The following is a 16,984-nucleotide window of genomic DNA, read 5'->3' as shown; positions in this document are numbered from 1 at the left end:
GATATGCCCCAGTGCTGCTCAGTTCCATTACTGCTAGTAAAAGTGACCAGTGAAACCATTTTAGGACATGTGGTAGACACTGGTGAAAAAGAGTTCCCCAGCTACTTGATGACTTCACTGAAAACAGGGATGTTTTGTATCAAACATCTCTTATTGGTAAACCGACACTGATGCCAGTTTTGGATTTCCCAATACATGCACTGCCACCTGAAAACCTACTAGCCTCTGGTGTCCTTGCTGACTGGTTTCTGCCAGCCTGCCACTGAGACTCTGTTCTGACATTCTACAGTGAGAGTCTCTGCTCTCAGGAGACCCAGACAAAAAGCCTGTCCAGGACGAGGGTGTAACTGCCCCTCCCACAGGATGACCTGATTAGCCTTCCTTGGGTGACAAGCATCAAAGGGCTGCCGCCTTTGAAATGTGAATGTAGCTCCCCCTCACAGGAGAGGAAGTTGACCCGTTTGTCAAAGACCCCTTTGGCACCTGGATGGCGGGAAAATTAGCTACAGGCAGGCTTGCCACCTTCAGGCTTGTAACACTCCTAAGGTGGGCTACTGTAAGGTGGACATGATTTTTCAGAAGTAGGCATATTTGTGATGGCATACTTAGGAATTTTGGGACAGGGTTATGCCCACGTCCCCCAGGAAGTGATCATATAGGGGACGTAGTGACCCAAAGGGTCAGTAGCCCATTGGCTAATACCTTACACCCCCCCTAACTCCAGTGTTTAGGGGAGTCTCTGGCATCAGAGAAGCCGCTCCGACAACCTGCGAAGAAGAAGGACACAAAGAGACGCAGAAGACTGAAGAGAGCTCTGCTGCCCTGTCTGCCGTTCTCTGTCACCCTGCGCCAAAGACGACTTGTCCTGCAGCTGAGTGCCTCCAAAACCTGGGAGGACTGCCTGCCTTCAATAAAGACCAAGACCTCCCGAAGAAGAGCAGGACTGTTCCCTGCATCCTGCAGAAACATAAAAGGTAAGACTCTGAGGCCTCTGGAACCGCCAAAACCCAACATCCGAAGCCACCACTGCACCTGTCGTCTCTGGCCCAAGTTGAAGTGGGCCACCGATGCCAACAAGGTTCCACTGCCCTCCAGAGCTTCAGTCCATCATGGTCTCACCACTTGTGGATTTCCCTATGTCGCCTGCAGCCTCTGCATGCAGGCCCCCTCAACTGTGACTGCTCCCGGTAAGAGAACCTTGACGCCTTAACACACCTCTGCATCCTTTGCCCCCGTGCCATGGAGTAGAAGACCACAGGTGTCCCTATGTCCTGAGCATTGCAAGCCTTGAACCTCTCGTTGGTTCACCTCAACTGGCTTCCTAGCCAGAACCTGCAGACTCTTTTAACACTGACCGATCCCCTTTGAAACCTATTGCTGCCTTGGACCTTCCCACCACTCACCTTAACTCTAGGAGATTGGTCCTGTAAGTTGATGTACTGTACCTGTTTGCAGAACTTGTTTGTCCTTCCATTAGATAGAAATAAAAGTGCACTTACCTGAATGATTTTTCTCTGATGCCTAAACATATATAAAGATACTTGCTATTTTTATAAATTGGTGTGGATTTCCTTTTTTAGTAGCTGTCATTTATTGATCAGTGTGTATCTTTTGCAAATGTCTTGCACTCCACTGTGTTAAGCCTAAGGCTGATCAACCACACTACCCCTAATAGAGCACTTTAGGATTGCATAGCACACCCCTATCCACTCATAAGGGAACCCCTGGAATCTTTACATGGTATGTCAACTTTTAGATATATCACATAAAAAGCCAGCTTCCTACAGCATACATGACTTGTACTTTTATATTGGCTCCTAATAAGTGAAACCTTATTGTTTGATGTAAAGAGCTATGGGGTCCTTGTCCCTTGGGCTTCGAATGTGCTACACTGTAGTGTAGTGCCTATATCCCCAATAGGCTCTGCGCATTGGAATAACATACACTGTAGATTTGACTTAGGACTGAGGTCAGTATGTCTCGATTGAGTATATTAAACTTGATTGTGTGTGTGCCAGCTAACTCAGAGGTCACTAGAAACTTTCTCGAATAAACAAGAAGGGATTAGTCTCGGACAACCGCATAAACATGACAAATTTGTTTCCCCTAGAATCGAAACAATATCTTCGAAGTCATGTAAACAATAGATAACTAGTTCACTCAGTCAATCGCTCATGCTTTGTTTCTATAGAGTTGCATAGAAATAGAGAGAGGGGTGTTTCATTAAAAAGGGGGTTATTGAACGGTCTTATTATTTATGCAAGAGATATGAACTGCTACAATCGTTAGAATGCAAAGTAAAATGCGTACATCGTAAACAGTAATATCAAATAATACTGTCATAGCATTGTCTGTTGCTATGACATATATAAAAATACTTACATAAATAACACAGGCTAAAATACTCAACTGGTGCTTCTAAAATACTCAACTGGTGCTTCTAAAATACGCCTACCCCAGTGTACCTAACCTAGGTCTAGTACGAGGGAAGAAGTAGGTGCTGTTTTAGCTAAGTTTAGTTTTGCCAAGAATTGCCAAAGGTTTCTCTACGTTCTAACCAGCTCCATACCGTAGAATGAGAGATGTTGGTATCTCTTTCCCGGGACTCGATTTCCCAACACCCCACAAAGGGAGTTAGAAACACTTGAGCTGGATTCTCGGCAGGGAGGATGACGGCGTCTAGTTGGTGCGTCAGCTGGAGAGTTGGCTTCCTTTGGGACTTGCTGTGGCAAGCTGCGTCGTGCAAGTAGGTAGTCGAACTGCACCAAACCACACCGTGCTTTGACATAGCAAGTGAAGGTATATTTTTACCTTGAAGGTGTTTAGGAATGTCAGTATTGATGTAAAGTCAGGCATATGAACGTCCTGAATGAACCCCTAAGGAATAGATGTTCATGCATAATAAATGAGTTCTTGGAGAAATCAATATCCAAGCAAGGGGAAGTCCCTAACGGCTTAAGAGTCTGGTTTTCCAAGAACTCGTTGTGACGTAGATGAACGGACGGAAGTAGCCATCCCTGTATTTGGGTAGCACGGGCTATGCCTAAATAAGGACTGGATATCTATGCCTATATAAGGGCAATGTGAAATGTACCTATATAAGGGCATGAATCGGAAAATGCATTCGGAATCTAAATCGATACACAACAATACAAAGCTACTAAAACCATAAAATAAAGTAGCTAGTTCATGACATAGAGAGGCAAATCCCCTACTTCACCATATCCTCCCAATTGTTGCTAATAATTTATCTGTCCAAATCCCCATGACCGCATTCTTATTAGTCTGAGCAACATAAACCTTGTTAGCTCAAAATATCATATATCTAGGGATCTATCGGTCCCAAAGGAGCAGTTTCTTGAATTGGGTAACTTTGCTGGTGGCCACGTGCTTACATCTTGTATTTATTTCTTGAAGCGAAGATGGAGCTGAATAAACACTCCAATCCCCCCCTTAGGCAGATCTCTTATATACGCATGTAATTTTAGGGTGAACATGCATTGAGCGGGCAGGGCATGCCACATCCTTAACAAAGCTACATTCAGCAACATAAATTACTTTCTTGGGAAGAGGCACAGGCAAGGACTACTGGGCCTCGGTGGTTGGGTTGAAGTGGTTTTTTTCTGATGTACAGGTGCTCATTCTACTGTGACTCTCCAAACTAGGCGAAATGCATCCCTTTCTGCACTTGTCTCTCAGGGTAGTAAGGGAGAACAGTCACAGGCAGCTAAGGGTGGTAGTGGGGGCAGGTGCTGGAGCTCAGTGCTCAACAATCAACCAACTGACCCACAAATATCCATTAACAAGTCAGTGTTTCTGAGCACTATGTTCAGCAGGAAATGCACCCATATCATTCCCTCTCCCCCTCCGCCCCCCCTAGGTTCTTGGTTCCTGGATTTAGATTCCGCCCCTCGCTCTTGGTGTTATTCAGGAGTTGCATGATATTGGCTCAGTGCAGTCACCTCCAAAACATATGTGAGCTGAGTCTCAAGTCTTGAAGTCTTACCCTTTCACTGTTTTTGAAATGGAGTGTTGAAAGACCTGGCCTTAAGGGAAACTGAATTTTTTTTATTTCATGTATTTTATTTGTAATCAGAGATAAGGCCTCTGAGGACTTAAAATATTGTGGGGAGGTGACCATTTATGGAAGTGCTTCAAGAGTGAGGCCAGCTGGACAGGCCACTGGAGTTGAGGGCAAATGGTTTAATGGTTTTAGGGTTGTATACAGATGAGACCTATCATATGGTGGATTTGCAGGTTTAACTACAGGGATTAATTCTTTTGGAAATATGGTGAGGATGACAGAGTATTGGACAGAGAGGACAGGAAGGACAGGACAGTTTTAGGAGTGGTAGGAAAAACTATGCACATTTCTTAAAGGGAAGTTTGAAGTAGTGTCTGTGTGTGTGTTGCTATGTGTATTTATGTGCGTCATACACAGTATGTGATCAAAGACTAGCTGGAAAATAAAGTATTTGCTATTGATTGTTTAGAGGGAGTTTTAAATGCCACGGAACAATGAGTTTAGGGGTAGTTTGACTGTGAGTCCAGGATACCATCCTTGAAAAAGGATCCAGTAGCTCTGGGTGGAAAAGGGCCAGAGTATGGGGGCTCACTGTAAAGTACTTGATGGTTAAGAGAAGGAATGGAATGGTCGTCATTGAGAGTGACTACCTGATTCCAGTATCACAATGGAATGTAATTGTGTTACCCTGTTACTTTTCTATTCACTGATTAACGTAAGGTCTATAAATCGCTACTAAATTATATTTCATCTCACTGAGGAAAATACACTTGTATTTCTTCTCTTGTGTAAGTATTGTAACCTTCATCTGCCCCTCACATTTCTACATTTAAAACAATGCAAACTATATTTTCTTGGCTTTTCTTTCCACTAAATTGGGTTAGATGACGAAGGCTAGCAAAGGATAAGGTTTTTATTGGGGGGAAGAATGGATTAGGAAAAATTCTCTACGTACAACATCCAGTCTGTGCTCAAGATTTATGTTCTTAAAACAACCTAATTAGATTTCAAGCTTCTCCAGGAGCTCAAGTAGTTCACATATTTAAGTATGATGTGATCCTGTTAGCTGTCAATCCATATCAAACCTGATGTGTGTGAATTCATGGAAAACGAAAACTGAGAAACCACATTGGAGGGAAGCAAATCATGAAAAACCAATTTGAAGAAAAGACATTTTAAGAAAATGCAAAAAAACAAAGGAAACTTTTTAAAGGAAAGATAATTTTAAGGAAAAATCGAAAATTACATTAAACTTAGTTGGAGTTTAGGACTACTGTGAAGTTTTTGGGTCCAGAGGTTGGTAATGTTTTGGTTGATGAGAGGCTTTTAGGGATCATGAATAATTGGAGTTCGGGCATAGAAAAGAGGTTTTCTATGGGCTGGAGTGTAGGGGTGTAGAGGAGTTTTTGGGGAACACGGATGAGTGGTGTTAAGGTGAGTGAAGTGTTTTTAGGTTTCAGGGATGGGCGGAGTGCAAGGGTGTTGAGGAGTTTTAGAGTGCCCTGATGGACGGAGTTGAGAGTTAGTGAAGGTTTTTAAGGTTCAACTATGGGTAGCGGCTGTCGTGGTGAAAAGTTTTTAAGCTTCAGGATGGAGTGGAGTATAGGGTTGTGAGGGGGTTTTAGGATTCGGTGATCAATGAAGTTTAGATGTAGAAAGTTGTTTTTAGGGTTTAGGGTTATGAATTCTTATGGGTCATGGATGGCAGGTGTTTAAAGGTGTTGAGGATTTTTTAGGATTCAGGGATGGGTGGAGTTTGGGTGTGCTGAGGTGTTTTAAGGAGTATGAGATTTGTGGGGTTTAGGCCTGGAATGGGGCTTTAGTGTTCAGAGATGGGTGGAGTTAGGGGTAGTGAGTGGTTTTATGGTTCAGGGTTGGTGGAGATTTAGAGTAGAGAGGGCTTTTAGGCTTCAGGGACAAGTGTAGTTTTGGTTTAGTTAGGGATTTGAGGGGGCAGGTATTGATGGTGTTGATGGAGGAGTTGTGACCGGTCAGCAATGGATGCAGTTTACAGATGGTGATGAGTCAGCGAATTAAACGCATCCAAAGTAATTGTTTGACTGTGTACAAGATATAAATATGAAATAAGGTCCCCTGGAGTTAAGCTCTGAAATACATATCTCTGACAAAACTGTTTCTGTAAGTAAGACCTGCAGCATTACATTTTCACATAAAAGTAAATAGGCATTCAAAAGCCAATTTCAACCAAAAATACATTATATGAATTGGTTTCTACGAAAAGGTAAATCCCATGCATTCTGAAAATTTCCGTTAAACGATTTAGAAGAAATGGTTTCTCAGTACTGGCATTCCATGAAATCATTTTTCTATGAAATCACATACAACCATCAGGTAATTTGCTGCGTTTTGCACAACTAAACTTTCTTCTCTAATTAATGCTCTGATTCCAGGATACCTCTGCCAAGTTCTATTCAAAGGTTATTAATTTTTGACATTGTGAATGTTCTAGTCTTAGGCTAGAAGAAGGGGCCAACATGTATTGCAACCGTCCAAATGCATTTCTCCACACCTGCTATAATGACCTTCGTCTGAGTGTGTGCAGTTAGTAGTTACTATAGTTACAGAAAACGGGTGGTACATCAGTCAGATATTCAATTGATGTTCCAGTAGAATATTTGCTTACCCAACTGGACTACCACACCTTTTTACTGATAACAATTAGTAACACAATCTGGAAACACTGTCTTTTTTTAGGTCAATCTTCATGACCTGTTGTATATACTTTTGGGGCTTCAAGTCTGCCCATTGCTTTTCATTTGTTTGTTTCAGTGTTATTTAAAAATCCTTGCTTCCAAGTGGTTAATCTTTCCTATTTGTCCCTCCTTTTGGTGGGTTGTTCACTCCCACAAAGCAACGCTGCATTGCTTGTAGCCTTCCACTTGTCCCAGTACTAGCATCTGTTTAGGGACTACTATTCCCTTTCTCTAAGAGCATTTCACATGGGCGCTCAATGTATTCAGTGGCTGCAAGTTCCTTAAATAGGGCTGTAATATCCCACAACCCCCTAACGCTTCGCTGCTCCGTCAACCGTCCCCCGACCCCTTTTCCTCTCCGTGTGAGGTTAATGAGCACTTTGATAATGGTGTAAATAGGCTTGTAAATATTGTTCTTTTGTTGTCACATTTGCACGCTGTTTTCCAAGGGTGCCTAGTGCGGAGTGTCAGTCCAGACTTGCCTCTGCAATGCTGGGGGCCCCTCTTGGGCACAAATCATGTCCTTGTCTTGGTTCTTTTCTCATACCCCAATCACACTCCTCCTGCTGTTGCCCATTTTAAAAAGTACTGTGTATGGTATGTCGTTGACTCTGCTCTGTACTGGCTACTTAAACTAGTGCATTTTGTATCTGTGCATTAGTTTCTTCCAGATGTATTTATTACAAGTACCGGGCTCGCCGTCGATGTTCGTGTTGCTGCAACGCAAATTACCCATGCATCACTTGTTGCCTCAGTTGTTTTCTGTTCAGTGCCCGTCCTAGTTGATCAAAGCTTACAGCTTCGACTGCAAATGTTTACTGTAACTGCAGGCTGTCGTGCCTTCCTGGATGCTTTTGACCCGCGGGTAGATTCTGTGATGAGGAAGGTGCGCTGGTTGCTGCTGCCGGTGTTAACTGCTTTTGTCATGGGATAGCTGAAGTTCCTCTTCCTTGGCATCTTTCCCCTTGGAGCCTTGCCCAGACCCCCGGACAGGATGGGTAGTCCACAGCTTGGAGCAGCCCCGCTAGCCCGTCTTCCATGTTTACGTCATTCTGTTTACAAACGGGACCGCGGCTTCCCGCGTTACACTTTACACGTCCGCTGGCGTTTTGAGTATCTCACACCAATAGGCGTTTCTCGGTGATGCATGGTCTTTCCACCTGATTCATTCCTTGGTAAGTCATTTTAAGCTACCACCACATTCGCGTATCACTTGTGTTAATTGTAGACACGTTATATTTATGACTTTTTGGTTCCTCGCTTTATACTTTTCACTGAAATTTTTTATTACTTCGGGCAGCTTCACAACATCGGCTTTATTTCTCAGGACCCTACACTCAAATATTCTCACCCTCTTTTTTCATGTGCATGCACACTATATGGTGATTCATTGTGATCTTGGATAATTGGCAATATCTACAGCGCCACACGTCTTTTTTCGTGCTAGCTCTCACACTTATAAGGTTCCCTACTTATACCACCCTGTTTTACTTTATTAACAGTGTACCCCCTGACGAAGAGCCGGTTGGCTCGAAATGCATCGGGGAGAGGAGTTATGCATTGTATCACCTTATGGAATTTGGATTTATTGATATTTACATTGTTGAAAAAGCAATTACGAATTTGAAACTCCAGTGAAAACAACACTGTATAATGGACCCATAAATACATTTATGAAAAAGAAAAGTGAATAAAACTTTTTCTGGAACATTTAAGACTCGTATTACTTTTGCTCAGTTGAAGCACATAGGTGTGCTCAGGTCCACCACCCTGTGCTGACAGGGTATCTCTTTAGTCCACAGCTAGACCTGTGGGTGGTAGAGTGCAGCCCCTATCCGTTCCCTTCGAGCTCCCCTGTTTCAGAGCAGCCAGACAGAGAGCAGGACTTGAGCCATACACAATTATCTCCCTCGCAAACTGCTTCCACCAATATCACAAAGAGCAGCTTGAAACCTGCAGAGAGCTGGTGCAGCAGCTGAGGAAGCTTCTGCGCCAGAGCCAGTGAAAAGAGTGCATCATTGACACCAGGACATTCGGCAGCAGGTGAACGGGATAGAGGCTCCTTGTCTGGGTTAGTAAGCGGTGAATATATGCATTTACAGACTGAGCGAAACAACACAAGCTTTCTCTCACTCACACTGTGATCTTCAGACACAGACCATGGAGACTGTTCATTCCATGGACACACTTAGTAACTAGTGTACCCCAGGCTGATTGTGACGCCTAGAACACCCAAGACACAGCTGTTCACTACCTCTAATGCAGCCAGGAGAAGGAGCCCAATAATTGCACAATCCCATACACACAGCACCTAAAACTCCCACACGCCCACTATACCTGAACTCCAAGCACAGCGTGAGGCACAGTCACTAATGCAACAACACAACAATGTATCTTTTAAGGCGTTTGGAAGGCCACAGCATAGCATGGCTACCTTCACCACCACGGATATTTCTGTCGATTAAACAAACAAGATTGTGGGATACATTGAGGCAATGAACACTTTTGAATGTGCAATTTTAAGCTTTTTAGACTAGATCACATACTGCATGTTTGTGTTAAAACGGTAAAAGAGGCGTAGACCAACTGTAGAAGATGATAAGATTTGTAGTTTATTCTTTAGATCTCTTCTTAGTTACAGGTGACCAGATGTAGTTAGATCCATAGGAATGCCCCACCAGGAGCAAGCTCTCCTCTGCTCAGCCCATCCACACCAACTGACATACTCATCCAAACCAACACAATAAACATTCCATCTGATGTCATCACTGGCTGAGTAGCAGGGAGATAACCACAATAGGGAGGATGTATTAAGTAAAAGTACATTATAACAGTTTGCTTCTCTAAATGATGTGCTTTGGGTTTTTTAACAGCAACTTAATTTGTGTGCCCTCCACCTTTTTATATTTTCATTCTATATTTTTTGAGGAGGCACATCTTCCCCAAAGAAAGTTATAGAGACTTGTATTATGTTGATGTCATTTGTATAACCCATTTTCTGCAACGCTGTACTGGTCCATCTCTAGTTAGAGGGCAGCGGCCAGTTCAGCGAGCCATGACTGTGTGATTTTCGGTGTCTAAGATTAATGCCAGTGGACATCTACCAAATGCTTATGTACCTCTTAAGCATGTAACATGCCCTTTGTCACATGATTAAACCTAGCGTAAGACTAGAGTTGTTGGCTGTGTGAATATTCTGATTTGTTTATTTTGCTAGCAAGTATTGTTGGGAGCTCTGTGATAGTCCACTGAAGGTCACATTAGCTGCATGTTGGATATAGGTGAAATGTTTTGTCAAAGGTGTACTATTGGTAGTGTTGTGTGTGATTTCGGGGTGGCAAGGATTTTATCTCATACTAAACCAGAAATGCTGCTTAGTGCTGTACATGCTCGGAAAAAGTGTAATCACAGGAGATCAGGACTAGATGATGACACGAGAAGTGATATATGTAACCTTTTCAAAACAGGAACACTTTCTACTGATATTAATTTACATCAGATAAGTGTGATTACAAGTAGAGCAGCAAAAACAATTGGTGACCTAAGCAGAACTCATGCAACCTTAGTACAGATGCCTCCCACTCGCCCTGTGCTTATTGTGGCCAGCTTTGAGCAGGGATTCTGGCCCATACCCTTCTTATGCTCAAATAGCTTCTCAGATCTGATCGTCTCCAGCCAATGCAAGCCCTACTTACTTTATGCCTAAAACTTAAGCCAGACTCACACCTTGCACATGCCAGGATGAGTGAGATAAGACTCAATTGGAAGGTTACTGCAGTGTGAAAACAAGTCTGATCCCTTCTGTCTCCTAAAAACCCACGGCGGTCCCCCTTCCATGCCAATTTCTATACTTTTGATTCCCTGGCAGTGTCTTGTGTAAATGTTGTGGAGTCCTCTTTCTTTCCTTAAGTTTCCACCGAAACATTTTAACTTTAATTTATTTTAAGTTAGAAATAACCTTTTGGGGCAAACAAAATTAAGGGTCCTGATTCACAAAAATATATACATCTACACCTGTAGATGTATTACTAAGTGTGGGAATCCATGAACATTCGCAATAGTAAATCTGGCAACCTGACATTCATGTGACGTTTTAGCTGCAATATGAAACGCTGTTCGTATTGTTGTCATACTTATTTATATTGCAGACAGAATGTCACACTAGATCCTGTTCGCTTCCCAATCATTACTTAGCTGTCTTCAACATCCCGTCTGGCTGGATCTTGGCTCACATCCCCGCGGTTCATGCGCTGTTAATAAAGTGCACTATTCTTCAGAGCGCTCCTACGCTCAAGGCATTGATGTCCTTATTTATATCTTTTTACAATCAGGAGATTTGTTTTCCAATGTTCCTTCCGGTCTCCATTGGTTACATTCTACTCGGCCTTTATTTTTCACATTTATAGAACGTGGAACGAAGTTAGAAAACATTCTTGGATTCTAAGATGTTGCAACAAGTGCTTGAATTGGAAATATGAAAGTGCATGTACCCTAAACCAGAGTACCCTCCAATTAAAAGTATTGCACCTCTGCTTAGAAGAAGTGCAGGTACTCTCTCTCAAATTAAAGAAGTGCAGGTACTCCACACCTGAGAGCACCAGCCCATTTAAAGCACTGGCTACAACAACAGTCGAAGCCTCATGCTTCCCCTAGACCATTTGCCTGCATGTGGACATTTTCTTTTCTTTTTCACCTGCGTTTCCTACTAATATTGGTACTACAGCACAAACACGGGCTCTTACGCCATTAGAAGGATTCTTTGGCGAACGTGGAATGACCGATGATGAAGCCTGACACATGGAAGGTGTGTGAGGCCATCCTGTATATTTTTAGGTCTCGTCTGGCGAAAGCAGCGCGCATGCACTGCTCTCGTCATACGAGGGCATCTTGGAATCAATACAGATTCCAAAGCTCTCAGAGGCAGAGTTGAAGCCCCACCCATCTTCCTCATTCGCTGGCGTCATCTTCCTTGCAAAACACTGGCTTCTGATGGTACAGGAGGCTTTGTAGTCCCTCCTTGTTGCCGCCTTGCCTCCTTTTAGCCCGCCCACCAGGAATGGATCGTTTACTGGCGGAGTGACGCTCTCTCCTTCATTAGTCCCTAACCACTTTTTTTTCTCAGTAGGATTTGGAAAAGTCAGCCACGTGTTTACTTTCGCATCACGCTTTCACTTAAAGTGAAAGCGTGATGCGAAAATAAACACACGGCTGCCTTTGTAAATGTAAATGTATTTGAGCTTGTAAAGCGCACTGCAACCCGTCCGTAGGTTTCCTGGCGCTGTATAACTCTGGGGAACCCGTCCTGGCTTTCCCTGTGGGATGGTCCCTGCTGGGAGTCCCCAAGGTGGAGCCAGGCATCCCCGGAATTGATGGGGCCGTTGTGGAGATTAGGCAAGCTAATGCCCAGAGTTGCCGAGTGGAACCGCTGATTAGAGTAAGCACCGAAGCGAGAATTATCGAGTCCGCTGACCCAAGTCCACGACCCTGCCGCGTCGGGAATTGAACCCCGGTCCCAGGCCGACTTCTGCTCCCGGGTCTGCCGCCTCTAACCAGTGAGCCACACTACTCCTTTGCGGTACCACACGTGTGAAAAAGTCATGTATATAGAATGCAGCCTCGGTCGTCCAGGGCAGTGCAGTTTCCAGGCTCGGGTCTTTAATTTGTAATGATTCAGACAGGTACGGGCAGAGCTGGAACAACAAAGAAGGTTTGTGACTTCTGACCTCCTGCCAGGAGTACGGTGTCCGGTTCTGGGGGTTTCACCAATGCTGTGTCCTGTGGGAGGCCCTCCCCCGCCCCCCTCGGAGCCTCATTAGTTTCTGTGCCGGTTTTCGTCTCTAGGGCCCCGCCCCGTTGCCTGCGATGTTATGGCAGCTCTGCCAAGTAGGTGAGAGGTGAAGGGCAGGCGTAGCGCTGCTCTCTCCCCAGGTAGGGAGGGCACTGGTTACCAGGGGAGCGGTGGTGAGCCAGCTGAGGGAGCATGTGTCTGTGAGGGGAGGGGGCGCTGTGCTCACCGCACTGAGGGGAGCTGTGGGGCTGTGCTCGCCGCACTGAGGGGAGCTGTGGGGCTGTGCTCACCGCACTGAGGGGAGCTGTGGGGCTGTGCTCCCCACAGGGAGACCTTCTCATATAGCTCTTGCCATGGCCTGTGTATCGAGCGTAAAGGGGAGAGGTGGGGCAAGATCTCCCGTGTACCTTATTGCCAAATCCTGTCTGTTATCCATGGGTAAAAGATACCAACAGTATCCTGCAAGATCTTCTGCATCCCCTTGTCATGCCCTTTCTGTACTCTACGGGTAAAAGAGAGGAGAGGCCTCACAAGATCTCGTCACCCCCTTGCCATGCATAGAGCAGGTCACAGCTTTTCTTGACACCTCCCTTCCTTCCACTCCCTCTCTTGCTAAAGGACTACAACCGGCCCCGCTGCATATCCCACAGACCCCCCCCCCCTACCATCATGCCCTTTCTCAGCTGCCAGACACCCACTGTACCCCCCTGCCCTCTTTAAGCTCTATAAGAGAGGGCAGGTTGTTTCTCCCCTACATACCTCTTTTACCATTTTGCCCTGTGTGGCCCTCATGCTAAAAAGAGTGCAGACTACTTCACTCTTAGAGACCTCCTGCCCTGTCTGGGCCCCATGGTAAAAGAGTGCAGACTGCTGCTCTGCTAGAGACCTCCTCTAACATCCTGCCATATCTATTATGTCACGCTAAGACTATTTATATAGCGCTTTATCATGCACCCTCGGGTGTAGCAGAGAGGTGCTGTGTGATGAGGCTCTTCCGTGTGGGTTCTCACAAGACACAGACGTAGGCACTCACTACCTCAAGCTGGTGGTTCCTCCCACCTCGGCTCCTTCTTCGGCAGAAGCAGGAACCGGGGGCTGGGCCAGGCTTCTCTGCAGGCTGCAGTGCCTCTCCTTCTGTGAGGCTCGGTGGAGCAGAAAGGCGCTTTGTGAGTGCCCAACCCCCGCCCGGAGCAGTGAGCACTGACTGCCAAGTAGCCCTTGCACCCTAAGAAATAAACCTGCGCATCGTGGCACCGAGGAGCCCTTGCAACCCCGAGAGTTACACCTGTGCATTAGGCACCAAGAAGTCCCTGTAACCGAGAGACACACATGCCGTCGCCAAGGAGAACAGGTAAGGCTCGCCCGAGTAAGGAGTTGTGCTTATTTTAATTCCCAGTAATGGTTACTTTACTGTGTCTTAAAGTACAACATCTTTGGCAGGAAGCAGCTATGTGCCTTACAGCGAGGTCATGCTTTGTGGCGCTATATAAAGTCACTAATGGCGATGGATGTGATGGAATGGCGGGGTGGGGTACATTTGGAAGGAGGTGCATTGGAAAAGCAGCGTGTTGTCTCAGAGCTGCAGGTGCACTGGTGGAGCTGTATGTGATGAAATGGCAGTGGTGGTGAAGTTAGGAAGGAGGTGCCTCGAAAGAACAGCGTGTTATCTCAAAACTGCACTGTGAGATAACATGCTGGAGGAGCTCTATGTGATGGAATGGCGGGGTGGGATAAGCTTGGAAGGAGGTGCATTGGATGAGCAGCGTGTAGGGTCCGATTTGCAGGTAGACTGGGGGAGCTTGTGTGATCTGGGTGGAATGGAGGGGGTGGTGTAAGTTGGGAGTAAGGGGCATTGGAAGAGCAGTGTGTGGGTTCAGAGCTGCAGGTAGACTGGTGGAGCTGTATCTGATCTGGGTGGAATGGAGAGGGTGGTGTAAGTTAGGAAGGAGGTGAATTTAGATTGCAGCGTGTGGTCGCAGAGCCGCAGGTACTCTAGGGAAGCTGTATGTGATGGAATGGCAGGGGTGGGGTAAGTTAGGAGTGAGGTGCCTCGAAAGAGCAGTGTGTGGGCTTGTTTTCTTGTTCCAAGGGCTGAGGCGGCTTGTGACAGTGGGATTCATGGTGATAGTTTTCGAAGACACCCTGGAAAGATCTCGACTGCACATTAGTCAGGTTTCATTGCTTTTATCATAGATCTTCCGTTTCCTTAAGGAAAACTAGAACATCAGGCACTCCCCATAGTGGGGGACAAATCCGTTTGTCGCACCAAAAACAGAGACATAAAGGAATTACCACCCTTGTCTCCAAAATAATCAATTATCACGTTCTGTAATCTTAAATCTCGTAACCTGTGTCCACATCCATTCTTCCTAGGGCCTAAGGCTTAAAAACAAGCATTAAAATGCAATAGGTCGCGCCTTTCATTAAGTTAAAGCCATTTGCTTTGCTATACAATACCATTAGCAAAGCAAATGGCTTTAACTTAATCAAAGGCGAGACCTATTGCATTTTCAATGCTTGTTTAGTACACCAGTGTGCTGGTCCAAACGATTGGAATCTGTTAGTAGCCAGAACTATCCCTCGGCGAAGGTACACCATTATAGTAAGGTGAATTGAAGCCACAATAAGTGGACTTGACAATTGAAGGCCTGTTTGTTTCCTGGTGGAAACCTTATTGCACAGGAAGAGCACAAAGGTTGGTCCCTTGCCCTGTGTGCAAACTTGCTTCCACTCCCTCTGACCCGTCAGTAATTGGGTCATGTGTGATATATATATGCATGTGGACATACCTACGCTTCAAAGGCATCCACGTGCCTGCATAAATCTGCGCCAACCTTTATTCTTCAACATGGCACTAAGCTCTCAAAAACGAATACATAGTGCACCCTGTTAATTAATTCTGGAAGAGAACAACTACTACAACTTAAACACAACTTCATATTTCATTCGAGGCACTTTACGCTTTTGCTAGTAAGTATATTTTAAGTTGCAAGGAAAGTGGATCAACCCACTGTTCTCTAAATTGTTCAACCCACACAACACTGTTTCCTTAATTTCCATCTCTTTTTAGGAACGTTCCCTCTTTGCAGAGCACTCTGCCAAGTCCCCATCCAGTCTAACTTCCGGTCTGCTTCAGCACCTCGCTAGTGGTGTAAAGCGCTATATTAATGCAATCCACTGTGGTTTGTGTCCGTCTCTGTTTTATCAGTACTTTCTCAGCTAATGTTGTCTTCATACTCTGGAGACAAATGCATTTTTTACCTGTCTTTCCATTTTCTCTTCCCCCCTTTATTTTTTCATCCTTTAGCCATTCTTCCTTTTTGTTTCTTTTCAAAATGTCATGTGTTTTCTTTCATTGCCTATAGTTCTCATGGATACACCCCCTTCTCCACCCTTGTACTCCCTCTCTCCCCTCTTATCTACAGTTTTACCACCATTGCAGTGGCACAATTTCTGTAGTGCATGTGTGTGCCCCTGTTGGGTGTGTCCATTTTTGTGTTGTCCTTGTGTGCATATATATCTGTAGGTTTTAACTTATAGGCCCAGCTAAGTGGTGCTTGTTTTTTCATGTTTTCAGTTTCCATAATTAATACGTTTAGCTTTAATTTTGTAGTGCATACTGTCACAAACATGCACAATTCTGTTTCTTTATATTATCACATTAATCCCAGACCTATTGGCTTTGCCATTTATTTTAGTTGTTCACGTTGCTGTTCAGAATCGGCAACAGGAATTGACCAAGCCAAAAGACCAAGTAACAAAGGCGAGACTTGTTGACTTTGCCAGTGCTTGTTTGTATTGTGCCACTACTAAGTGAGGAGTGGTGCGCAACGGGCGACATAAGGAATTTCCTCTCCAAAATATGTGGGGGCAATATTAGTTCAACAGTTTGTAAAACAGTCTTTGTTAGATTTTAATCATGCAAGTTCTGACGATTTGAGTACTAGTGATCAGCCTGGAAAACCATTGAAAATTCAGAGCATTGTGCAAACTTTAGTCTGATTTTTAATTTTCAGTATTTGCATGGCACGCACCACATTATACAGTGAAAAACACAACAAAATAGGAGGGTATTGCTTATTATTAATAACCTTCTTAACACATAATCCAATATACATTGACAGGTATAGTTAAACTCATAAATATAAAGCTCATAACTATATTAATCTGAGGTATTATAGAGCAGGATTTACACTTCAAATTCTGACAGTCGATATTGGTTGCTACAATTAAAACAATACATTTCGCATCGTTTAATATCCTGAATATTTTTTCCTCCTATTATATGTAGGCACATGCATTTGTGTATAATTTTCCTTCAGATGAGTAACTATCCATTGCATTACTACTGGATACCATTCTTCGCTGTCAGATTTCAAAGAAGAAATACCATTGTTCATTCAGTGACTAATGAAACTTTTTTTAATGGAATGTGGACATGAGGCACACACCTCTCTC

The 16,984-nt window shown here is 44.4% G+C and overlaps 1 protein-coding gene across 9 annotated transcripts in view; it reads left to right on the top strand.

Annotated features, from left to right (window-relative positions):
- NT5C2 (5'-nucleotidase, cytosolic II) overlaps positions 1-16,984 on the top strand; it is a 509,579-nt gene that overhangs the window by 208,750 nt on the left and 283,845 nt on the right. The gene's annotated exons all lie outside the window — the stretch shown is intronic.

This window comes from Lissotriton helveticus, chromosome 5_1 (genome assembly GCF_964261635.1).
Source record: "Lissotriton helveticus chromosome 5_1, aLisHel1.1, whole genome shotgun sequence".
Classification (NCBI taxonomy): Eukaryota; Metazoa; Chordata; class Amphibia; order Caudata; family Salamandridae; genus Lissotriton; species Lissotriton helveticus.
The sequence above is the reverse complement of the archived record's forward strand: the minus strand, read 5'-3'. Positions and strand labels throughout refer to the sequence as shown.